This window comes from Manduca sexta, chromosome 7, assembly GCF_014839805.1.
Source record: "Manduca sexta isolate Smith_Timp_Sample1 chromosome 7, JHU_Msex_v1.0, whole genome shotgun sequence".
Classification (NCBI taxonomy): Eukaryota; Metazoa; Arthropoda; class Insecta; order Lepidoptera; family Sphingidae; genus Manduca; species Manduca sexta.
Genome location: NC_051121.1, coordinates 7,122,187 through 7,149,616, shown reverse-complemented (window position 1 = coordinate 7,149,616; position 27,430 = coordinate 7,122,187). Strand labels below are relative to the sequence as shown.

Sequence of the window (27,430 nt, the reverse complement as noted above, 5' to 3'; positions counted from 1 at the left end):
TATACAAAATGGCCGTAATGTATGATTTCTGCATTTGGTTATGTCCTAGAATTCAGCAATATATAAATGAACTTGTTGAAGGGAATTCATGTTTTTTATTAGCTTTAATGAGGATCTGTATTTTAAGTTAAAGTATATTTGTACGCGACTTTGGTTGTCTGTTTATCTTCGCCCTTTTAGCTTCGCCCTTTATCACGTCATGGGACGGAACACACACTGGAAAGTGGCTAGGTTGCAACTCTGCCTACCCCCTCGGCGAAAAAGGCGTGATCTGAGTGTTTATCGTCAGTTGTCGATCGTTGATTTCACCTATTTGTGATTAGTATTGTAAGTTATTACACATAGAATATGTATACATTTTTTCTTTGCTTGTCATGATGAATGCAAAAAAATTACTTCTGTTTGTATTATTTGGTAAAATGTTTTTATTAAGAATTTAAAAGCAATTAATAGAATACATTATTTTCCGCTTTTTAAAATGAACTATTCAATAAATGCTTCCGATTATAACACGATTAATTTGGTAATTCAATCTATGTATAAGCTTATGACAATACTTGTTTTAAAATCACAGGTCTTAACTAAACTTTATTAAATTGTATGAAAAATTTGATTTAAACTGTATAAAAAATAACCAACACAACACACCTACAACTTCATCTTGGGCTAGAACTCGCCCTGGCAGAGTTGCACAGCAGAAGAAGCGTGAATAAGGAGCGAAAACAAACTAGATTTTAATTAAAATATCTACTTATGTATTTGTAATACATTGTACGACAAAACGCGATCGTAATAAGACAATACATAGAACTTATACTGTATATTGTTAGTCATATAATTTCAACTATTAAAAAAATATGCTGCCAGCTCCTATTACAAAAAGAGGCTTTATGTTCGCCTATGCAACCACATTTCGATCGATAAGTAAGGCGCTATAAATCGCCAAACTTCGAACAGATACAGCGAATTCCACAGTTCGCGTAATAAACCGTGTTATATAAAAGAAAAGTTTTTGTCGTCGGCCGTCGGCGTCCTCCGCACAACCGCAATGCGCTTCTCGCCGTCGTAACTACCTACATTATTAAAATAAGTATTATTTGTGCCATTACAAACACGAACTTTGACGTAATTTGCAGTTTTGTTGTTTACAAATTGTTGTTGAATATAATTTAATTATTAAAATAAAATTTATGTTGTTTGGAAGAAGTCGTGGATTGTGATAAGACCGCCATTTGTAATTATTGTTTGTTTTTTATCTCTACTTTATATTTACTTTCCTATTCAACTTGATATATAATAAATAGCAAACGTTAAAAAAATAACCGTATTGATAACCTCCTCCTTTTTTGCAGCCGGTTAATGACAATGCTCAATATCGGACTAGCTTGAAGATGATTATGAAAGTAATCAAAATTGATTTATAACTCCTGGAAGAGACAATGCAGTTTGTATTGATCAATACTATAATGAGTCTATTGTTATTTTATTATGCAATTTTATTATAAAAATTTGTGTGACTCAGCATTTTACGGCGGAAAAACTAAAATCATTAAATATTGATAAATTAACTTTGTACGATATTTCGAATGCAAAAGCGTTCAAGTAGTAGTCAAGCATAAATTTGATTTTATTTTATTGAACACAACAATATTATTCAACGTATAAATACATACTTTTAATTCTATAGTTTGTCAACAAGAAGTTGTTACCGGACTTAAAATTCAGTAGATTTAAAAAAAACTTATTTTATTGTGAAACGATTTTATAGAGCACAGATTTCCTTTTTACCAATAAATTTATTACTTTAGAGAAAGAAAAAATGGGTTGATCTCATTTTTATCTATAAATACCACCTAATTTCCAATAATACACATATTCTCCAATATAAAACGCGAACTACGCTAACTCGTTAACAGAGACTAATAAGTCGCACAATTAAACTATCAGCATAATTTATGAATACTATAAAAAGTTTCTCCGAATTCTAAACATTTCAGCTGTTTTTGAAATATTTAATAACGCGTAGTAGTAGGTAATATTAAAAGAACCGATCAATATGTTTGTTAAGTATTAACTGTTCGATTACAAAAATATACTATGTATTCAATTTATTTAATCAGATGAAATCAATTTATCGAATTAAGTATATTAACGGATAGTGATAGAAGTTCCAAATTTCGAAAGAAAAGTTCATTATTTTTTTTATATGCACACGGCATAGATACCTCACTGCACTTAACATTAAGTGGAGTGGACACCAATAGAATGTCCACTGACGATAGATGATTAACCCTTGACAGTCGACACAATTATGCCGGCCTATTAGAACCAGATATACATATCGTTGTTTTAGCCTTATGTATAGCATAAATGAAATCCATTATAATGTATACCTAATATAAAGTTTTCCGTACTAGCCCATTTCGAGTGACAATAGATGATTATCTCTCGACAGTCGACACAATTATGCCGGCCTATTGGAACCGGATATACATATAGTTGTTTTGTGTGTAGCCTTATGTATATCATAAAGGAAAATCATTATAATGTATACCTAATATAAAGTTTTCCGTACTAGCCCATTTCGAGTGACAATAGATGATTACCTCTCAAGAGTCGACACAATTATGCCGGCCTATTGGAACCGGATATACATATTTATTTATTTTATTTTTTATTTTTATTATTAGGTACAGTTACAGACTACAAACTAAACAAATGATATATCAATATTACATTAAAAAGCAAAATGAGTTTGAAGCCCTATTACAACTATACACAACAATTAAGTTAATTGGTAGCATCACGCAAAATTCGGAATGATTAGTCTAGTTACTTAGTTACAGGTTTTAAATAGGGATTCTTTAAAGGAAGCGAAACTAATGTTAAAAATGTCAAGTTTTGTACGTTGTTATATAACGTGCATGAGCACGTTATATAACAACGTTTGTACAAATCCCTTTACCAGAATGATCTGGTAAAGGGATTATTTTGTGATACATTGTTATATTATGTAATATAGTTGTTTTGTGTGTAGCCTTAAGTATAGCATAAAGGAAATCCATTATAATGTATCCCTAATATAAAGTTTTCCGTACTAGCCCTGTGAAAACACATTTTCCCATGCTAGACATGGTTGATGAAAAATCGACCGCGCCGCAATTTCTCGGAAAAGCACCGCGAAGCCAAGCGCAGTAATGTAGAAATAAATTATTAGGCACGAAAACTGAACTCTAGCTGTTTCAGTTGTTAAATTGTCGTTTTATGGACGATAATGATATATTTAAAAGGTTTATTTTAAACTAAGCCATTAAAGCTATTATGTTATATATTTAAATAAAGCATTTTTGATTTCCCTACGAATAATACTACATGTAGTCCTTGAGTAATTATATTAATAAATAAATATGTTCAAAAACCATAAATGTGGGTACAGTAACATATAGTTATGCTTAAACTTTGACTATAAATAAGACTTCAAAATATAATACGTGGAAAAAAACTTTTATACTTAGTCTGGCCATAAATACTGTTACACTTAATTATAAAAAAATATTACATTTGAATTTCGAATCTGTCATTTTTATACGATTGTTCATTGTGTTTTCTCATTTTGGCGCCAATACATTGTAAAATATTTTGCGATATTAAAATGGTGTGGGGTGATAAAGAGAACCGAATCGCTGTGATAGCATTACACAAAGTAGGTATGGAGCCAAATGCAATTTTTAAAACTCTCCATACACTTGGTATTAGTAAAATGTTTGTGTACCGGGCTATTAATAGGTACAATGAGACCTCCTCTGTTTGTGACAGAAAAGATCTGGCCGTCCACGTAGTGTTCGTACGAAAAAGGTGGTCAAAGCAGTAAGGGAAAGAATTCGAAGAAATCCTGTCCGAAAGCAAAAGATTTTATCTCGGGAAATGAAGATAGCACCTAGAACCATGTCGCGTATTTTAAAAGATGACTTAGGACTTGCAGCCTATAAGAGACGCACTGGCCATTTCTTAACTGATAATTTAAAGAAGAATAGGGTGGTAAAATCGAAACAACTACTGAAGCGGTACGCAAAGGGAGGTCACAGAAAAATTTTGTTTACGGATGAGAAAATTTTTACAATTGAGCAACATTTTAACAAACAAAATGACCGTATTTATGCTCAAAGCTCTAAGGAAGCTTCCCAATTAGTCGACAGAGTGCAACGTGGACATTATCCGACTTCAGTGATGGTTTGGTGGGGTGTTAGCTATGAAGGAGTGACTGAGCCATATTTTTGTGAAAAAGGTATCAAAACATCGGCACAAGTGTATCAAGATACCATTCTTGAGAAGGTAGTTAAGCCCCTTAACATCACCATGTTCAATAACCAAGTATGGTCCTTCCAGCAAGACTCGGCGCCGGGTCATAAAGCTCGGTCCACGCAGTCTTGGTTGGAATCGAACGTTTCGGACTTCATCAGAGCTGAAGACTGGCCGTCGTCTAGTCCCGATCTTAATCCGCTGGATTATGATTTGTGGTCAGTTTTAGAGAGTACAGCTTGCTCTAAACGCCATGATAATTTGAGTCCCTAAAACAATCTATACGATTGGCAGTGAAGAATTTTCCCATGGAAAGAGTGCGTGCTTCTATTGATAACTGGCCTCATCGTTTAAAGGACTGTATTGCAGCCAATGGAGACCACTTCGAATAAGCTTTTATATTTTTAATTGTTTTATATTTATGTATTAAACTGACACACTGTAAAAGTAATAAATGTTATTTGCAGTTAACAATTTTCTTTTTTCTTTATTACAATATTTATGGCAAGACTAGGTATATTCAAGATATATATTATTTTAGTTTTCATTTTCGAATATAAATTTAAACTGCACCACTATAGCATTGATATTCGAAAAACAAAAAGTAAATAAAACTGGAACTAAATATAACATAACGATGTCTCATATCGATTATAATGTATTATGTACTGCCTTCTATATTATATTATATATTGTAACAAAAGCTACACAAGCGGTACCAAGCTTCGTTCAGGACAATTCCAATCAATCATTCGATTCACTACATAATTAATACCTCGCTTTTAGTCGATGGAATCACCACCCCAAGCAATTTGTCTGCTTTGCTGCGAATAGAGCCCTTATCGAGCCATCATGGAAATAGGGGGTACGCGAAATAATCAATATTTTTCTGCCCACACCCGCCACCACGCATGCGTGGTGGTAGCGAGCTGGTGGTGTTGGTACGGCCCCGTGGGATCTTGGGTTTAGTGGTATTCACCCACGAGTCATTCTAGTTGGTAGAGCGGAGCAGTAAACAACGTCTCCAACCATGGTGTTGAAGGCAGGCTCTGTGGGGTCTTTCAGACCGCCCTGTAAGTTCACTGTGTTTTTGTCACCACGGGCTTTGACGGGTTAGGGGTGCCATTTACAATTCAACCCGTTACGAAATGGGAACTGTTAATTCTAATCGCGACTTTTCGTTAAACCTATTCGATATTTATTTAAATTTGGAACATTATTCCGCCATTTTTTTTAGAAAATCGATTGCAAAATGTAATGCTAGTATTTTATTTCACAGAAACCCATGCTGGCGTTAACGGGAAATCGGTAAGGAATTTGAGCAAATTCGTCAGATTTGCGAATTATTTACAAGCACATTTTGAGTTTTTTTTTTTTCATTAATAACTATAAATTGAACTAAACCGTAGTTTTCAATTACTATGTTTTTATACACCCTGTTTAATTATTTTTTTTATTTTCTTACATTGTGTTTTTAAAGTTAAAAAAATTAAAATTACACTTTTTATTTTACAAAGTTTTTTGTGATTGGTGTTTTAAATCTCTTCGGATTAAGAATATTATACACTTATTAATCCAGTCTTTAAACATAAATAAAAAAGGAAAACCATATACAGACAAAAGAAAGAAATCGATACGATTATGCTAGAATTGCGCAACGCATAAGACTGAGCCTTAATAATATTTCTTCTCTTTAACAATCGATAAATCAAACATTCAGTATTCAAATCATTCGGGTAAATAGTCAAATATTCGAATAGTAACTATAAATTCTGCATAAGGAAATATTGTTAATGTCAACTTTAAGCAAAAACGATAATATAATGAGATACTTTAAAGATTTTATTGTATAAAGTTTATAAGCCGTTAAAATATAATAAAAATATAACAACATGCGATATTAAATAAGAAATACTAAGGAAGTAAGTAAGAAAAATCCATACAGGAACGTGAAAATTTTTATAATGTAATCTTCTTGCTATTTAAAATTGTTCAATCTATATTCTATACATTTATTATAAAGGGTTAAAACTTTAACTTTGTAATCACTGGAACTACCGAGTCAATTTTAATCTTTCACTAATAGGAAGCTACATTATTCTTGAATACTTTAGGCTACTTTTATCCTAGGAAAATATAAAACGGGACTTTTATCACGGAAAAACGCTTACACTCGGGCGGAACCGAGGGCAAAAGCTAGTATATTACTTTAAAAAAAATATACTTTCAACATTTACGTTATTATTCTAATTCAAATTACGTCGCGGCAGCCCTATTCGTGTCACCTTTGGGGTGACAACCCTTTTGCGTTTTACTTTTTTTGTACGTTCATTAACTTAATTGCGTTAGTCATTAACTTTTATTAGTGTTTGATTCACTAATGGATATACTGGCATATAAATAGAAACAATATCGGTTTACGATGTTCTTTCACAAATAAAAGTTTGATTTTAAACGTAACTATGGCAACTGAATACATACATAAACCCACGCCTAAGGTATACGTAGGCATAATCAGAGTTCGCGTTTATCAAGATCTTTCCATGCATTTAGGGGGAGTGGATTTTTTTAATGATTTTTTTATTTATTGTGGGTTTCGAATTTTGATCTTCACGGTTTGTAAATTATTTCTGAACCGGGGTTGGCCAGTTACACCATAAAAAAAATCTTATGCTATTTATTGTTTCAAATAAATCAATGTCAATAACATTTGCAATTTAAATTTTACATTATTAGGGTCTTGTATGTTTGAAAAATGTCTTTGTTGAAGAAAATGAGTACTTTAGAATATAATAGCTTCGTGTCCAAACAAAACTACGATATTAATATAAATTACGGAAAAATAAAACATCCTCTTATTACTCTTTATAAAATAAATTAAATTCATTGAAATTAAAATAAAAAATAACTTTTTTCTAAAACTTGCGCTTATTTGTCTCACGTTCGTACGAAAGCAAAGCAATAAAATCCGTCCAACGAATCAATATTTCAAATCACGGCCGCGATCTATTATTTAGACTTGTAACGCGATACAGGCGAACGGGAAGGTATATCAAATTTTAGTATAGATAGAAACTTCATAGCACAGCCTAGGTCACATATTTGCTTACCTTACCAATAAGCATACATAACCGCATTCCAGGAATGTCAGATATTTTTATTCAAATTTGAATTTCCATTTTACGCGATAAAATTGGATTTTCCGGAAATTTACTGCAACAAAACTATATTCTTCTTGGTATCTTAGAATATCATAGGTCAGGGAAGGCAAAACTTTAATGGTTAACGTGCCTTTTATAAAACAATATGGCCTGTAACGTTTCTAGGACCCGATTTATCTATCCAAGTGCAAATTTAGCAACTTTTTATGACCCAACAACTATGTTTTTGTTTTTTTTTTCGGGGCTCAGCCTTTGCTGCTTTCACTGCACCTGACGTACATAATAATATACAATCTTTGGCATATTACACGTGTGCCCGAATTATTCTGTCACGCGCCATTGGTTCGCCATCCCTGTCATAAGTGGTGGTAAGTCCTCATAAAACCCAGGTTTTTTATTAATCTTACAACTACTATCGTTCCTATTGGTATATTAAGATGCTCTTTATGATAGATGATAAATCCTTATAAAAAGCTATTGTTTTAAACATCTTCATGAACCAAAGTTAAAATAGAAGATTCCTCATCGCATTGTAGCTTCGAAATAACAAGACATCAGGCGATTTTATAGACAATGTTGATTGATTCCGTCCTAACCGAATTTCGGCCACTCTCAACGGAGTTCAGTCAAGTACGCAGGAGATATTATAGTGCGCAATACACAGGTGCACTCTCTGTTCCTTCACTCTCATATTGCGGTGAGACAGCAATCCGACATGACCGGAGACAGATGAGGGGCAGGTCCAAATTAACGCTTGAAGACAATAACGACAATCAGTAAATTATTGAATACAGTGCTTAAAAGTTTTGATTTTAATATGAAAATTCATAAAATTTAAACTTTTTATTTTATAAAGATATACTCTAATTATATTAAAATTGTTCTAGACATAAAAAACCTATATCAAATGACGCAGAAAAACACGGCGATTCTAAATATTTATATAATTTATTTTTGGTATATTTGTCGCTTACATATGATTTCTTTTCAAGAGTTGAAATACTTTACGTGCTAATAATGACAATGACATTGATACCTATACTAGTTTATTAATCCGCCTAACATGATTATGTTAATTAAAATTAAATCACCAAGAACACATTTCCACTTTATCAAGGTCAGTTATTAAAGTTTTAATCCCCTTAAACCTTCAATGAGATGAATGTAGGCTTATAATTCATATACCAATTCGATATACATTATCTCAACAAAGAATACGATTTCTCATTGTCAGACCTCCTCGACTTTTTCCAATCCGATAATTTGAATATCTAACAGATCTTTTTATTAGCCATATAACGCTGACATAGAAATTTTAACAACAAAAACTTATGCATCAACGTTAGTTATTTCTGATTCTGTGTCGTATCCGACGCTATGCTAAGCGAAGATTTGTATCCATAGCTTAATTCCTTATTCGATAATTTTGCAGAATTTTGCAGTTTATTGTGGTCTTAAATTAAAATTATTGGCACTAAAAAACATAAGTAAAATGTCAAGATTGATGGAATCCTGAAAAAAAATTCGTTTCCTGCCGAAACTCATGCCAATTATGCTATAGTTGCTATTTACATTAAGGAATAACGGATCATTAATTTATTTAATAATAAAATATACAACAATACATAAAATAAAATAATTCAATTATATTCAAAATACGTTACTTAAAAGCAAATAAATTAATCGTAACCGTAATGATTTCTTATGTTTACGCGAACGTTAGACATTGAAAATAAAACTGTTTTACGGATTTTTTCGCGGTTTTTATATTATTATTTTCTCCCGGCGTTAAAATAATAATATAAAAACCGCGAAAAAATCCGTAAAATATTTTTATTTTTAATACTAACCGTTTTCATAAAGTCGCAATAAATATTATCGTATCGCTTTCTATCGCTAGTGCGACAGAGGCATTAATTTATTTCGTGGTAGGAGGGCGGGTCGCGTGCTGGTTTACTACGTTTTTGATTTACTATAGGACCTGATTTCATGGTAACGGCCCACGTATTTGTGACCCTATATTTATTATGTATGTTGTAAAACTATATTAGTGATTGCCACTTGGTTATATACGTGTTATGTTTTATTGGGAATAAACACATGAATTACTTTGTATATTAAGTCATAGGTAGCCTTTAAGCCGAATGAAAACAACATGAAAAAAAAAATATTTTTTTAGAATCGGTAGAGACAAATAGGTAAAGGTAATTAGATAAAGGCAACGATGTAGGAAGAAACAATATGAAAATAATTGCTTTTTGTTAACATTTTAAAATAATTTGTTGTTTCGTATATTCATTTATTGGTTATTTAAATTGGAAAACCGAAAATACAGTTCTTCAAGCTAAAACGTAATACCAACAAAAAACTGACATAGGCCGCTTGACGTATCAAACAAATATTTTTTATGACTTCGAAAGAGTTCAATCAACTATTTTTTGTTGGCCAAGTGGCACTATTAATATTAATTAACCCAAAAGAACCATATCAATTCATATTCTAATCTCAAACAGTCAATTCATTAAGTAGAGATGGACAAACACAGTTCTTGCTAATAGATTAATGTATTAATTTTTTTAACTCGTAATTTGGCCTGTAATTAGTTGTGAGACGTTTACAGATCGTCTCTCAGTCGCTCGGCCCACGTACGGAATTAATGAACTTGGACCAGATTTGGACTTAATACGTGCTATTTGAAATATTAAGCATAATTTTAATTAGATTTCATTTGAATTAATGGTTAAATTAGATAACATTTTTGTCATTTGTAAGAAATTTATTTTATTAATGTTATATTTTATGAAACATCGTTTTTATTGCTTTGAATTACGAGAGGAGCTTCCCGTTCGCCTGACGGTAAGCGATACCACCGCCTATAAACTGCAGAAACACTATCCAAAATTTTGAATTACAAAGTATTATTTGGTATTCCACTGTGCTAGCTATCCTGAAACATAGGATGTCAAGTCTTTTATGTCTAGTAGTTACACTGGATACATGTCCCTAACCGGAACACAACAGTGACTAAACACTGCTGCTTGAAGGAAAGCTCGTCGAGATAGGTTATACCTTTGTCTATTTTGCCACTAAGCCCAATCTGGCTAATTTATGTTAAAACTAAAATTCTTCGGCAACTTTAAATCGCGCAGTATCATGCTTAAAATTATAATTTGGTTCGGCTTCTGTTTAAGGACAATGAGTGCGTCCAACAGACTTCTCGACATTTATTTATAAAAAAATATTAGGTTACGATAGCTACCGGTTTTAGCGCGTCGCCAGCGGGTCTAACCTTTCAATACTCTAAATTTAAAATTAAAAGCATTGATAACGTTTTATTTATGCATATTACTCTACAAAGTAATAAATCAATACACGCCCAGTTTTGTCACCTTGTTTTGTTAACCATTTTGTAATCTTTAATCTGCGGCCCAGATACGTCCGGTTACGGTGTCCAATATACGTAGACCTCTCATTTTAATTGTATAATGTAATTAACAATTGTTTTACATAATTGGTGTATTTACGCGTAATTTATTTAGAAAACTAATTATGACATTTCGTAGCTAATAAAACAATCTTGATTTGCCCAGCTAGCGCAGTTATGAAAATTATATTTTTCGTAGCGCAAATGGATGTATCTTAAAATATATATTTTAAAGCATACAATATAAATTCATATTAGAAGAAATAAAACGTTTATATAAGGCTAGCCAATAAATGATTTAGAAGACTTAAATGCATCTGTCTGAAGTAGACGATAACTACTATTAAAACACAGCATGTAATTTGGATTTTTGACAGCTGCGTAGGCGCACCTCACAATTTTTAGAAATTTTCATCAATCACGTAGTTAAATATTTAGTAAAATTAATAGTCCACCAATACAGTGTTACCTAAGACGACTAATTAATAATAAAATTTTAGTATACTGATTTAACTTTAGATTTGGCTAGATTAGTCATAAACTTCTCTATCTAGACATTACTTTTATTTAGTAAAAAGCCATTTAAAATTACGAAATCATTTCAAACGCCCTTTAATAACTACCATTGCCACTATTTACCAGTAATTAAAGTAATTAAACAAAAATAATTTATGTACACCAGAGACCAACTTACACTGGTCGGTGGTTGCAAATTAAAACGACTTTTAATGATTTATTAACAGATAACGTCTTAAATTGCGCGAGAAATCGCGTGAGATTCAATGGAGCCTTCTTACACCCTTGACATGGATTATAATACTGATTGCCTATCATTATTTTTCTTTAGACAGCCTTCGTGACGCAGGAGACGTAAATCTAGGTGGTCGATTTGTTTATGCAAGAATCGGTGTTTGTAGATACCACCGTGTGCTATTTCTGTAGTCTTAACAGTATATAATCACTGAAATAATGGTTTGAAGGACTTTATAGTTCGGTAATTATAATGGATGTTTCAGATTTAAATGAACAGTCTCTCGTTTATTAAAACCAGGATGCACGTATCTGAAGGCGATGAGATCTTACAGCGGACAATTTTTAATGTTTTCAATGCATTTTTTTTTTTCAATAAAACAGTAAACAAGACTTACACGACACATGCCATTACTTTCCTTAGCAGAACCACATGTAGTAGAGACACCACAGCTTTAAGTGAAACCCGTAGGTTTGCTAACACCTTTCTTTGTCGCACCATCAGGTTTTGGAATAGTTTGCTGGGCGCTTGCTTCCCGTTTCCTGTACTCCTGGGTCCTTTCGCCGTAGCGTGAAGAAGCATCTTAGTAGGTCGGCATCATTGTGTCAATTAACATGAGATGGCCATCATCAGCCATCCATAAGTTGTCATTCAATACTTTATCTGGACGGTATTGTATTTACCATCAGGTACAATGCAGTTTTGCCGCACCCGGATAAATTAAAAAAATACACGAATCAATACTATTTGTTGCGGTGCTCTCCTACTTACAGGCTACATTACCCGTAACAGAAAAAAAAATACACGAATCAATAACTACTTGCTTCTTACTTACAGACTGCCGCCAACATGTTTAAGCGTGAGCAAAACGGTCAAATTTAGTAAATAATGTTATAATACAATATTTTGTGTAGTATAAATAAATGACAAGGAACGATATAAACATAGATATAAATTAAAATAATACACCTAATTTTTAATGAAGAATCAATAACATTTTAATTGCATCATATAATCTAGCAAGTGATGCATCTTGATCAAATTGTATGACTTAACTACAGCATGTCTATTTGAATTAATAATATTTATTTAATTTCATTTCTGAAATGATTTATTAATCTGCGGTGTGGTGAGACTAACTCCAAATATGTAAAATTTTATTTCCCAGTTTTCCGTTTACATATCCTACCCTCCGGCATATATTATGTTGCACGCACGTAGCCTCATTCTTAAACGCTTGAAGCAGCTTTAGAGTCATCCAATCCAGTTAATCTTAAGTTTGTTCTAAAAATACACTATTACTTCACTTGAGAATGAAATCTATAATCTTTTTAACTACGCCAATACGCCAAGGACCTCTTGCACTTAAGTAAAAACTAATATTTTACATAACACTGTGTAATAACACCTGTGAACACTAATATTTGCACGTCAACCATACCTATATATCTATCTGTCTGTCTGTTCATAATTAATGTTTACTAAACGACAAGCCGCTGCTAATTTACAGCTTGACAGTCATTTCGCAATCAATCGAAACTCGATATCGTACAGAGATTTAATGATGTTACAGTAATGTATACGTTTTGACTATTTGAGAAAAATATATTTTTTTAAATATATTATTTTACTAATTTTGCACGACTACTTTGCTTCAGTTCGTATAGTCGAATAAGTTAGCCAAAATTCCTTTGAATGCATACGTAAGAATCTATACAATGAATATTACTCAGTAAAAGTAAGGTATTTATTTATTTATTAAATAACACACCAGAGACATATGCATCTAAAAAAACACAAATGATAAATAATAATATAAATTCTGATACATATAACTTTTAAAGGTATGTACAGCATACAAATAACATCTAGATAAAATGACAAAATAAAACCGTCGGGTACGAAATACCCATTAGACCTACAAAAATTTTATCATGCATCTATGTTATTGTCGGTCATAATAAATGGTCTAGTCTAAGAAGAACAATTAAAACTAATATCATCACTTATATACAAGATTCCTTACCTTATAGGTCTACTAACATCGATTTAAAATTTATCACGTACAGACTTATCACAAAAAGACAAAACATCGCAGAAAACCGCAACAAAAATTATAGCGAGTAAAGATCGTGTCGACGACGATTAGAAGACCTATTTAGCTGTGGTTTCGTAATCGTTATTAATTAGTTTAAAACCACTACGAAAAAATGCGCCGTGGACGCCGCAATGCGGAGTTTCTTGGCCACTGAGCCGCTATTGGTTACGTAGGGATAGCAAAAAAATGTTCTGCATTACGCGGCTGAACTCTAGGTATGTGAGGCGCCGTAGTAATGCTGCGATGCTGCTAGTATTTATAATCTTAACTCAACCGATAGCAAATCAGATTAAGTACTATATAATTATGGTTGATGCTTCATTCTACACATACAGTTTTGGAATGCTTTTATTTACAAAATATTATGGCATATAAAGTATTTGTGTACATAAATACTATATATTTATGAAGGTTTCGAAAATCTACGTAAAAATAATATGTAACATACCTAAGACTAATAATCTGTTTTGCCAACGGTACCTGACAGTGATTACTATTAGTGTAGTATTTGGGTTATGCCCTAACTTAGGTGGTACTGTAAGATGCCTTGACGGATATTGCGTAAATTCTGCCGAGCATACTGACGCTTGAGAGCTGTCAACGACAGATTTTCCTGCTATTAGCATTTCTAGTATTGATTAGATTTTTTGCTTTAATTTACTTTTTTAAAAGCAAAGCTGTGAAAGAATGTACCTAATGTATATGAATGTAGATTTCAAAATACTTAAAAATGTTTTGAATAACTTCGCAGATTCCTGTTATTTTTAACGTTCGCCTATGAAATACGCCAAATCTTTTAATGTAAAAACTGAATGGTTGTATTGTATGATGTAAATTAAGAGCACGTTGTATTCAAAATTGAAAGGCGTTCAGCAATTCCAATATACGTACAGCGTCTGTCTGTGCCTCGTCTTATTTAGAGATTCAATAAGTACCGTTCGCAACAAAAACACACTAAACAGATTAACGGCAATTTTCAATTGGCAAACATTCAACAATTTAATACTATTTGAAAGGTAATACGTTAAATTGAAATACAGTTTTAATATAAAGTTAATTTGCGACGATCCACGAAGGCTTGCGTGACAATTTCGGCCCACTTTTATTAGATACGCAGTTAGTGTCAGAATTTACGCTATTGTGTGCCAGTTTCTTATAAATCTTAACTGCTACATGGAAAGTAAAATATTTCGTTTGAAAACTACGGTTTCGTAAATTAATAACTCATTCTTTATAGTAACCTGTTAAGACAAACTGTCTTCTATGTATAAATCTATGTGCGTAATATCACTGCTGGGCACGGGCCTCCTCTACTACTGAGGGATTAGGCCTTAGTAGGCACACTGGCCTAGTGCGCATGGCAGACTTCATAAACCCTCTTTTTGTTGTTCTTCTTCACCGTTAAAGCAAGCGATAATTCATATATAATTTAATTACACTGTGGTAGACTAATTCATTTTTATTTGTTCACAGATCACTCTGTATAGAGTAACCGAAAATGCTCCCCTGAATTATTCCAATACATTAAGGTAAGTACGTTAATTAATATTAAATTTTGTTATTTAGATCGACACCTTGTTAATAAAAAATAAGCTAAGATATTTATGTTTGCTGCCAAAATTTCGTTAAATTTATTTGATTTTATCTTTAAAATTGTAATGATGAAATATTTAATGTTATTTGCGTCATGTTTTATCGCAAAGTAAGGACTTTTGCAACATCAGGCACGAAATGATTAGCCCTAAGTGGATTAGGTCGTTAAGATAAAATTAACTAAGGCGAGATGAATATTGACATCAACAGTAGCTGGATTTGTAATACGTGTGGTCAATTTTTTATTTGTGTAGTCGCAGAAATATTTGTCAATTGGGTATTTTGTAAAATTTCCGATTATATATGTTACTTTTTTTGGTATTGAATATCTTTAATTTTAATAAAGAAAGGACATTTATTTTGTCGGTCTTTCCGCACAGGAAAGGAGTACTTCACGTGTAAAAACTCATATATATAACCACATGATTATAAGTAAAAGCAACTTAAATAACATGTTTTTGCAATAGGCCCAATATCAGTTTATAGACTTTGTAGTTTTTATTAATAATTTGATAGATTGCAAAATTATCTTTACAACCCTCCACAATGTACCCAATTTTAAAATATTCCAGCAGCATACGGCAAACTCTTAAATGCGGGCCAACTCATCGCATGTTGGGGTAGGGCGGGACTCACAAAAACTCACCAGACTGGATTCTTCCTGCACGGGCCGATCCATTTTTATATATAAACTGTTAATTTTATCAAAAATCTCTTGATTAAATACTCAGCCAATGGTCAGGATGTAAAATCGTCGTTCAAAGCTAATTAAAACAGGGCTCAAAACAGTCAAGTTTTGCATGAGCTAAAGAATGAAACATAATTCAAAGTGTATACACTCATAGTAAATTTAGTCGACAATTTCCGAACAAAAATTTGATTTTAATCATATCGTTTCTTTATATCACCCTGTATAACAGATTGAGAGGTCTTCACGTATCGTGATCAACTTAAGAGCATCCTTCCATTATTATTATAAGCTTACAAGTTGATCGAATTGGCTACGAGCTAATGACCCTCTAACTATGTGACTAGATGTGTTTACTAAAAGGTCAAGAATTTTTTTTCGCAGATAGTCGTTTTACATTGAACAAGTACAATATTATTAACTTGGGAGCATGACGAGTTAAGTTAAATTTATAGATACCTACAGCCATTTTATCCAAGCTGATAAAATACTATTTTTGTCACGCTGCTAAGTACATATAATTAATATTATAGAGAAAAAAAAATATATGGCGCTGGTAGAAGGCTTGTTGAAAATGACTAGAGTTTTAATACAGACTGAAAGGAGCATTTGGAAGTGTAGTATTTTTGCCTACCGCTAGAAAAAAAAATTACCATTTAAAATTACTAAGTTACTGCGAAAATATAAAACGGTTAAATTTTATTCTCAAATAGTGTGTAGTTTAGCCAGCATGCCTTGAACGTCCACACACTCCCTCCCACCTTTTATCGCCGAAGGGGTGGACAGAGCAGAGGCGCAAATGGCGTATCCATTTTCTGCCGTGTATTCCGTTCCATGTGATAAGTAGCAATCCTATCGAAATATCGGGAATAAATTTCAGATTCCGAGCTGATACTGAATAGAAAAACAAAATATCAATTTACCCAACCCGAGATCGAACCTGAGACCTTAGTATTGTAGTCGTACCGTACAACTACGCTACCGAGGCAGTATACAACTATACATCATCATCATCCCCTCGTTGTAGTCTACTGCTGGACATAGACCTCTCCCAAGGTATGCCACAAAGCACTACAATATTGTCTCTATAAAAAGCCCTATACAAAGGTATTTTCTTCTATGCTATTGGCAGGTCAATTCATACTAAATGTACAATGACTGATCGATGACAGTTAATACACATGTGCCTTCGCAAACTTATTTAAAATTACGTGCAATTATTCTATAAATAGTACTGAACTAAAAAAATCAATACGGCGGGAAAATACGGCGGCCATTTTGAAATGATTATTTTGTTTACGCGGAAATTTTTCCTTGCTTTGTACTTTACGTATTTGATTTTAAATTTGGATTCCAAGATAGTGTTATGTATGGATACCTTATCTTACTGATATTTTGAATGATTGTCCGCGAAAATGATTGGACGATTAGATGTGCGTTAGAAGTAAACACGGAAACCGCTGAAGGGATATGGATGGAATTTGGCACATGGGTAGAACATGTCCTGGATTAACATAGACTACTTTAATCCCGATAATTTTCTCCAAATTATAAATAGATGTCGCTGACGTACAATGAACATCTAATGTTTTCGAGACTTTTCTACTGGGTAAGACTGTTCATACCGGCGAAGTTGCGAGCAAACCTAATTGTTTATATTGGAAAGATGTTGTCTTTATATTTAAATCTATTTAGGGTATACTGTTTAGTACTAGCTATACTGATAGAAAAGCTTCATCAAAAAACGTAGTGACCACACTATAAACACCTATGTGAAGACAAAAATTATAACTCAAATTTAGTGTGACATTCGTTTTCTCAACGGGGCAGATCTAATACGACTAGAAAAGTGTCTAAAGTAACAATAACAAATGTCTTCTTTGCAGTTTCTGTGTGTTGTCACCCTATTTATTTCAACTTTGTCCTGTTATGAACTCTTTATGGCCACTAGTGGCGAAGGGTAGGATTCTTCGATAGGGAATCTGACACAACATGGGACCAATTATATGTATGAATGCGGTCTTCAAATCGTTCTAATGATAATTCGATTTTACATAAATTACTAAAGGGAAACCGACAGGAATCAAGTTATATGGATCATTCGCTACTGATCACCACATACAGGAAATCTGTCTTTCTTTCATAATTAAGCTACCGTCTTTTAAAGTAGTTTCCTACCTTTGATAACATTCAAATATTTATTAATCCTTTATTCTAAGCCCTGTGCCCAGATCGACATAATAATTTAAATTTATTAAGGGCCCACATTTGCTTTTTATCGTTATAAATCAAAGTCAAATAAATAATGGCGGCCATTGCCGGCGTATCGATCAATGACAATTTGCTGCAAAAGGATTTAAAACCTCATTAAATAACTAAAATCGTGCCTTATTTAAAATAAATATAGAGGTCTTAGCCATTTACTTAAAAAAGGTTGTTTATTTTACATATTATTTAGAATTACGTTGTTAAAGTTTTATTTCTGTGTTCGATATTTTGTGGAACAGTTTTATAGTTTGGCAACTGATAAGTTGGGTCACTTGACATTCATCCAGACTCCATCTTAACATATAAACACCCACACAGACGTATTTTATGTGCGTTGCCTACAATCTAGGCTACCAGATATTCCACCAGGGTGGCGCCATCATATAGTGCGTAAAATACTACACTTCAGTGGCGAAAGGTCAAATTTTCCTAAAGAGAACCCTACCAACATATAGTGGACCTCGTACTTTGAGCTTCAATGTGGCAGTATAAATAGTTTTTCATCAGGCCTGTATCGGAAGGGGATAGCTTTATTAAAATATTCTGACAGCATCAAAAGTGAGTAGGCACCGGTAAAAGCGGACATACGGATTCTACCTACATAATAATAATAATAATATCAGCCCTGTATTATATACTTGCCCACTGCTGAGCACCTCGGCCTCCTCTACTACTGAGAGGGATTAGACCTTAGTCCACCACGCTGGCCTATTGCGGATTGACTTCACACACCTTCGAAATTCCTATAGAGAACTTCTCAGATGTACAGGTTTCCTCACGATGTTTTCCTTCACCGTTAAAGCGAACGATAAATTCACAAAGAATACACACATGATTTCTTTTTCTTTTTTTTTCTACCTACATAAATAGCACATAAAGGGAAGTCAGCAGGAATCAGGTAACATGGAGCCCTTTACCATTGCTACACTTTTTAATCTGTATCCGATCTTATTCAAACCACCTGAAGAGTTAATAAACATTAGCTTTTCCTCACTCGGCTATACTAACTACTCTAATCTCCGTAATATCCCTTTCGCTGGCCATAAAACTAGACGGATTGAAAGTCATCTCTATACAATTAGATATCATCAACCACTAACTATACAGATTTAGGTGCAATCAATATTCGCTAGAATTATTATTGTCATTACATAGTGTATAGCAAGGATATGTGGAAGGACAGGTCCCAAATTAAATCGGGTCAAAAAGTTATATAGTTACCGTATTTTAAATACTCACAAATTTAGATTCCCCGATCCATGGACAGCTAGGTTGTTAGATTTCTTAATTAAACACGCCCTTATTAGTATGAAGAGATGACACCAAAGATAACCCAAGAAACTTTAAAACAAAGAATGCGTTAAACTTACCATGAAAATTCAAACGATCATTCGTCCAAATCGAAATCAAATAAAACGTTTTATCTTAAGGCCAATACAATAAAATCGAAGGCATACGAATTGCTAAATATTTAACCCTAAAATTGGGTATTTCGAATCGTAATGTCCGATATTTATTATTATTATGGACATTGTGTATACAGCTTTATTGTATGTCCACGGCGTATTGTTGAAAAGGATAATATACCGTAAATAGCCGTCAGAATGATGCCTCAATTGCAACAACACTGTTCGACGTTGAAAGGTAATACAATTCAGCTTAATTAAACAAAATATGTATAATAAAGATATTAACTAGTTATGTATATTAATATATAGAAGAGTTGGTTTGAACCCACAAATCTTAGGAAATACTAAAACGTTTTTAAAAGATTTTTCACTAATAAGAAGCTACATTGCTCCCCAGTGCTTCCGGGATAAAAGTCCCGCTTTACATTTTCTTGGGATAAAAGTAGTCTATGTCCTTCCCAGGATCTCAAACTAAATTTCATCCAAATACGTTTGTTAGTTTTGATTTTATCACGTTCAGACAGGCAAACAGATCCGGCGGGCGACTTTGTATCATAGTATGTAATATTGCAACATTTTGGGAGGTTTTCAGTTAAAGACTCTTTTAAAATGTATTAAATTTGATAATCAAAGTATCCGAAATAATCTTTCTTGATCATTTACATGAACATTTTTATATTAAATGATAAAATAATTAAATCCGGACACTGTAATAGCTAAGCAAATGCTAAGCTAAATAAGGTCTTATTGTAACAATAAAAGAAATGTAATACTTAGGAATGTGATATTTAATAAGTATTTTAAATTATGAACCAATTCGTGTTACAAAACTAGTTAACTGTATAAAAATTAATCCTGGTATCGTTTTATAACCTCACAATGACATTTAGTACACCTTAAAAATGCACATAAAATGTTATGTCTCACACTTATTTTACGTTCGTTACAATGTTGCTGTGTATAATTGAGAAATCTCATCATAAGGCAGTTATTAAACTTAAATTAATGTTACGCTATATTTCCGTGGCATAGACGCTACACCTCCAAATGTGAAGGCTTCGATGAATCAAGACTGAAACGATTACAACTACGAATTTGACATATTTTACACTATTGAAAAAAGAACAAGTAGTAGCAACATAATCTATTTTGAAGCGCAAACGCCTTAATTACCTACTATTTAACATCTGTTCACTCTTCGTCTAATCGTCCGATTTTTTAATACTTCCTCAACAAAAGTTGTCCAAGATAATCTAGCAATAAGACCCTCTTTTAACTTTCCCTTAGATTAAAATAATCATAATTAATTATTCGTATAAAACCTAGAATATATTCGCCTTAACTCAATTAGAACAAGACCATTAGGTGCTCTGTGTATTGTAATTAAGGCCGCTTTATTATTATTGACGGGCGAGTAAATTATCGCTCGGATACAGATGTCTGCAGAATCCGCGCCTTAAATTATACCTCTTGGCTGTATGTGTGGGCCGTTATTACTCACGCTACTTTGATAATATTCCAAGGGTTAGTTTGAGAGGAGTCGACAGACGTATCAAGAGAGAATAGGGTCTGCTCAGTTTCTATCAAACACATTTTGGCATTGTGTTGCAGGTGGTAGGTATAATACTTAGTATTGGTCGACTTCGAACGCAGACTTCGACGCCTCTGTTAGGTTTGAGGTCCTACAACATATTCTAATGGTAATATATTAAAAACCAGGAAGTACTACGAGACAAGGTTAGTCTGGTGTCGAGTGCTTTTCAAATTTTAGGTACTATGTAATACTGTTTTAGAAAGTAAATATAATTTGTAAGACTGGTAGAATTTAGGAAAGATCATAATCAATATCCCTAAACGGCAAATCCGAGGCCATTCTTGTCCTTCGTTTGCATACAGAAGTCGGCGCTGGGTATTTATAGTTGAGGAAAACGTATCTAAAAATAAAAACGTCAATAGTCATCAACTCTACACGGTAGTCTATCAAGCACAGGATGCCCAGTCCTTCCTACAAGCATAATTGCCGAGTCTGCAATTACTTGGCTAACGGTCCCGTACTGATCCAGATATCAGGCATGGAGTTGGGGGACTACTGTGGGTAAGTCCCCCAAGATGAAGATTAAACTAAAACCTGCAATAAGTTTGTATATTCAGATAAATCAATATAATTTGTCATTTTTTCGGGGTGAACAGCGGCGATAGCCTAGTTGGGTGTGGAACGGACTGCCAAGACAAATGTCCGCAGGTTCAAATACCAAGGGCACACACCTCTGACTTTTTTAAAATCATGTGTGTATTCTTTGTGAATTTATCGTTCGCTTTAACGGTGAAGGAAAACATCGTGAGGAAACCTGCACATCTGAGAAGTTCTCTATAGAAATTTCGAAGGTGTGTGAAGTCTACCAATCCGCACTAGGCCAGCGTGGTGGACTAAGGCCTAATCCCCCTAAGTAGTAGAGGAGGCCCGTGCTCAGCAGTGGGCAAGTATATATAATACAGGGCTGATATTATATTATTATATTTTTCGGGTAGTGTTTAGCACATAATAAGTATATTATATTTTTTTGAAAAATTTAAAAGTTCTTTACCGGTTCTGCCCATTATTTCCTAGTATCAAAATCGAAAGAGTATATTTCTCTTTCCATCACTCACTAATGTTGCGCAAAGAAAACACTATTAATGACCTGTCGTGAATAGCTAACAGATTTGTTCGATATAATATTATTTTATAATTGATGATAATATACACCACACGCCGCGGTGCAATTTTTCAAAATATATTTTCTTCGAGTAATGCATCTCGAAAATGCCATATTACTAAATTATTAAGTTTTTTATCATCCATTACAGGTTAATAAAAGCAAATGAATTGTAATTGCATCAAAAATGAATTTGCCCCCAATACAGTCTCCTAAATCCTTCCCCGCGTCGACAAACGTATCAAGCGAGATCATTTAATACAGGTAGCTTAATATCTGATTGAAATGTTACTTAGCTGGGAACAGGATGTGTCTAAATTGAATAAATGTTCGACATAGTAATACATTATTTAGTTCGCCGGCGGGCTTATTTACATTAATCGCCATATTTCAAATTAAGGTCCCGAATTACGTGTGGGTGTGTGAATTGTTAATTAATAGTTAAGAGATATAAAGTAGACCAATCAGAATTTGAAATAGACCTTTTTGCTCGTAAAATATAAGCACTTAAGCTTTATAAATAGTGATTGCTTACAAACTAAATCATGACTTATGATTACTTTTTATGTTTCTAAAGACTAATATTGCTGGTGGTAGGATATATTTTATATCCGCCTAGATACCGACCATCTGACGCAAGGTGTTAAAATCCGCCATAGTAGCCCACGTAAGTGTCGGCGTTCGGGAACAGCCTGTGTATATCCGGTTCCAAAAGGCCAGCATAATTGTGTCGACTGTCAAGGAATAATCATCTCTCGTCAGTCGACATTCTATTGGACCCCCCTCCACTTACATGTGCATCGAACATGTCACGATTAAAACCTTATGTCCTTATATTCCACAAAATCTTTGATCCCACAATACACGACAGAGATTAACGAGTCACAAACATTTGTTTATCTCCGACTCTTTGTTCTGCCAATTTAAAATTCGTTTTGCAATCAGCTGCAAAATTTGGTTAATATCTTACATTACACACATCAAATCTTTATCCCCTAAGGGTACGCAGAGGCGCAACTAGGATTCTTCTCGCTAATTGTGTTTAGTCCCAAGATGCAATAAAGTCGAGATTATGGCCATATCGGGCATATATTCCAAATTCGGACTAATACTAGACAAAAAAAAGAATATCACTGCTCAACACGGGATTCGAACCTGGGTCTTCAGAGTGGTGAGGGACCACGAAATGCCAAGGCAATATTTCCTTTGTTTCCAAAATAATATTCCAATACCAACATCTGTCCCATACTGGAAAATGAATCCTTGACCCCTCATCATTTCTTAGCATAAGTATAAAGATACTTCCAAAGTTCATAAAGTATGGAATGTACCACCTTGCACTTATATCGGAATGTGCCAAAACTGGCGCAAAAGCGATCATCTGCCTCGAATATTATTGTTTAAAATACTTCGAATACTTTTTGAAAGAGCAGATGTCCATACATTTGTTTTGAAATGATGTTTAAGACTATATTGTTTTCGCACCTTCGCTGGTGTGAATTTATCCCGGAATAAAATCAATCAAAATAAAACTACGAAAATGATTTCTATTAGAAAAATAATTTCTTTAATTATGAAGAAAATTACGTTCGCGAGGGCTAACTTATTATATAAGTAAACTTTTTTTTTATAAAAGCAATAATTCATTCACAAAATTTTTGCGTTCTTCTGTATTATTCTTTAAGATTACAAATGTTTAGAATAAAAAGGTATTGTTAAGTAATAATTAAAAGTCGTCAATCCAAACCATTGCCGATTAGTTACTTCAATATAAAAAGTAAAAATCACATCTGCTATAATAACACAATAGCAAAGAAACAAGCCGCATGCGCAATGCAATGATTGATGACAGCTGATCACGTGACTAACCTTTCGTGTATTAACGACGGCATAAAATTTTCCACANCATTTTAACAGCAATGCGGATTTCCCTAGCGTGTGGCGCCTACTTTTTAAAGGAATTAAATATTTCTACGATTAGGTGCAATGTAATGTTATAAAACAAAAGCAGAAAGTGAATTCGTAACTAGAATAAATTTATGGTTGACAGTTGATTTATAACCGCTTTCTCTTGGTCTAATATAACTTGCCCATTTTTATAAAGAAACTGAGTCTTTTAGAATCGTTACAAATGACTTGGAGGTAAAGTTTGTAAGTATAAAATAGACGTGATCTACAATTGGTATGAATTTGAAATTTTTTTCATCGAAGGAAGATACATCGTGCTTTCGCCATATAGGCTATTTTTCCTCGGAAACGGACTTCCAACGCCCCATATTTCAGACGAATGCTAGTTTAGGTACTATAAATTCAGAAGTTGTTAGACTAAGTAACAAAGAACGCATTCAATTAAACCCGTAACATGTACAAAAAAATCCATGAATACAAAATCATGTACGAAACAAAAATAATTAATTAAAGTGACCCATAATAAATTAAACACCCAACCTGAACACAATATGTTCGCCCCTAATGTTAACAATGGGGACGAAATGGTGACCTTAATACCGTGCCCTTTGGGTGGGATCAGACGACCTATTTCAAACCCCATAACCTATTTAGGGTGACCATTAACATCTTTTCCCTTCTTTTACACGCGATCCACTATTTAACTCGGATTTTAATTGGTATTTCACGACGTCATCCATTAATAAGAGAATATAAAATTAAATCGAGAATTGACCTAACCATTGTGTATGTATTGTTAAATGGCAAAGCTGCCCGCCCGTAACCCGCTTGAGTTTATTTAAAATAATAGCTAAACACCTAAAACGGTGTCATTGATGTTTTGTATGACTGTATTCAAAAGCATAATAAGTCAAATTTTCACAATTAATTTACGAATAGTTTGGTCCATGTAACGACCGACATAAAGCCTATATTTCCTTTGAATTTCAGTTACATATTAATCTCTCACAAATTCTTTCCATTTTGGTTACGTAAAATACACGTAGTAAAAACAATATCAAACCATTTCACCCACGTAAGCCCCATTTTCTTTAACAACCTGATTTTCCAACACGAACAGTAAGAAAACACAACCCAAAAACACGTCAAACGCGTGTAATAAAGCATTAACATGATTTACACTCCGTGGTTTGTTTTTCAAACAACGTTACCATGGCAACGGAAGTACAAACTTTACCGTGCACACAATATTCAACCTTAAACATTTGTCGGAACGTCTAATGTCCAACAAATTCATGGTGACAGTGATATGTTATGCCGAGTAACAAAGGAAGGCATGTATGGCTGGGAAATGTTAAAAGCTTGCGTGATTCGACTGATATAAATGATGCATTTGATAATAGAAAGCCCAAAATACTCTTTCATTTATTTTTTAATTAATTAAGGATATTTCTAATCTTCAGTATACAAAATTACCTAGTTTAGAGAGGTAAATTTTGGACATGCGGCCTCCACCTCCCTCGACCCTATGCTATGTTGAGTATTCGTTGCTAAGCAATAGAAAGCAAATATAGTTGTCATTACCATAAAAGCTTGGGTGACGGAGCTTTTATAATTCATGGGGTTTGTATCAGGAAATCACCGATTGAGGGTAAATAAATGGAAGCCGTGAAAGTAAGTTATTGATGGCTTTAACCATTTTGTTTAGTCATTTACTAGTGTTTTTTAATGTGGCCTTTTTTAAAGTTCTATCGAAAGTAAAGATATGGACATTAATTTTGTCATTAACCTGAAAGCGAAGAACATACTGTTTTATAAGTAATGATAGTTCTATATTGTTCTGGATGTATCTCGAAACACAAAATAGCTCTTCATTGATCCTCAAATATAGCAGTTCAACAATAGACAATTTCTTTAAAGCATTAATACATTCCTGCTATCACTAGGAGTCGTGAGAAACTAATATTTCTTCAAAATGATGACTATGATTGCTGAAGATTCCCCCACGAGAAACATACAGAACAATGAATATTTCATCATCTACGAGAATTAGTTAATAGAAACATTCTGTTTCCAATGCAGACGGTTTGGCGTGAACGAAAGCAATTAACATAATACATATACATGTGAGGCTTGGAATGTTCTAGACGCGTTTGTCTATCCAGAATTAGGAGCTGTGGTATACGATGTACCCTTCTCGGCCGCTGTCTTTAAAATCAAACATAACATGTTTAATTGAGGATATTAGTACTTGAGCCAATGTTTCTAAAAATATTTCTCAACCATAGATTAAGAAGCTAGGGTATGGCATGGGATTTAATACTTTATCGAAAGCTAGATACTTCGATCTAAGATCGTAATAAGATCTTTTGCTGTAAATCGCGGTGAATTTTTCGCTCATGTTAAAAGCAAAATCTACCCTTCTTCATATGTGGATTCATAAATATTACTTGTATTATTTATTTTCAAATAGAAATTCAGTGCAATATTGTTTTGTTACAGATTCTGAAGTCTATCGATGTTGTCAACATATGAGGTGGGTTATTTGAAATTGTGAAGTTTCTTTAATAAATAATTAAGTTAGTATCGAACTTTCTAGTAACTAGAAGAAAAATATTTTTTAATTAAGAAAACTAGAAACGTGATTATTAGTGGAAAATGGTTTAAAAAGCAATGGAAGATTAATAGAAAAATATTGTATAGATGAATGGAGGTAGTAATGGGTCATTTCTTTTAAAGGAAAGATATTAAATAGATTCTATAAATATCTGCCGGTTCAAGATTGATTGAATTTTGTGTAGCTATAAGATTAACGGATACCCGCAAAAATATTGCACCCAATAAAAAATCAATGTTGCCAACGCTCAAGTAAAAACCTCGTGACAGTTTTGGTAGTTAGTCACGGTGAGCCGGCGGTTCGCCGCAAATCACCGTATCATCTCGGTGTTACCGTTAATCGTAATCACAGTAATGCCAAGCTGTGATGTGGTTTGACAAACATTTTCACAAGTCATTGCTATGATGGCTGTCAACCAGAATTTGGCGGCACTGCCGATTTTGCCATTTTACTAGCCGCTAAATTAAGTACATTTGGTTTTCGCGACATAATCGGCTTAGTACGTGTATATAAAACAG

At 33.4% G+C, this 27,430-nt stretch overlaps 1 long non-coding RNA gene across 1 annotated transcript in view; it reads left to right on the top strand.

Moving 5' to 3' along the window:
* The window catches only part of LOC119193807, a 101,080-nt gene extending 74,246 nt beyond the window's left edge, over positions 1–26,834 (top strand). Inside the window, exons 2-4 of the long non-coding RNA XR_005114055.1 lie at positions 5,579–5,607; positions 15,207–15,262; positions 26,798–26,834. This is a non-coding gene — a long non-coding RNA (uncharacterized LOC119193807). The remainder of the gene's footprint in view (positions 1–5,578; positions 5,608–15,206; positions 15,263–26,797) is intronic.
* The last annotated feature ends 596 nt before the right edge of the window (positions 26,835–27,430 follow it).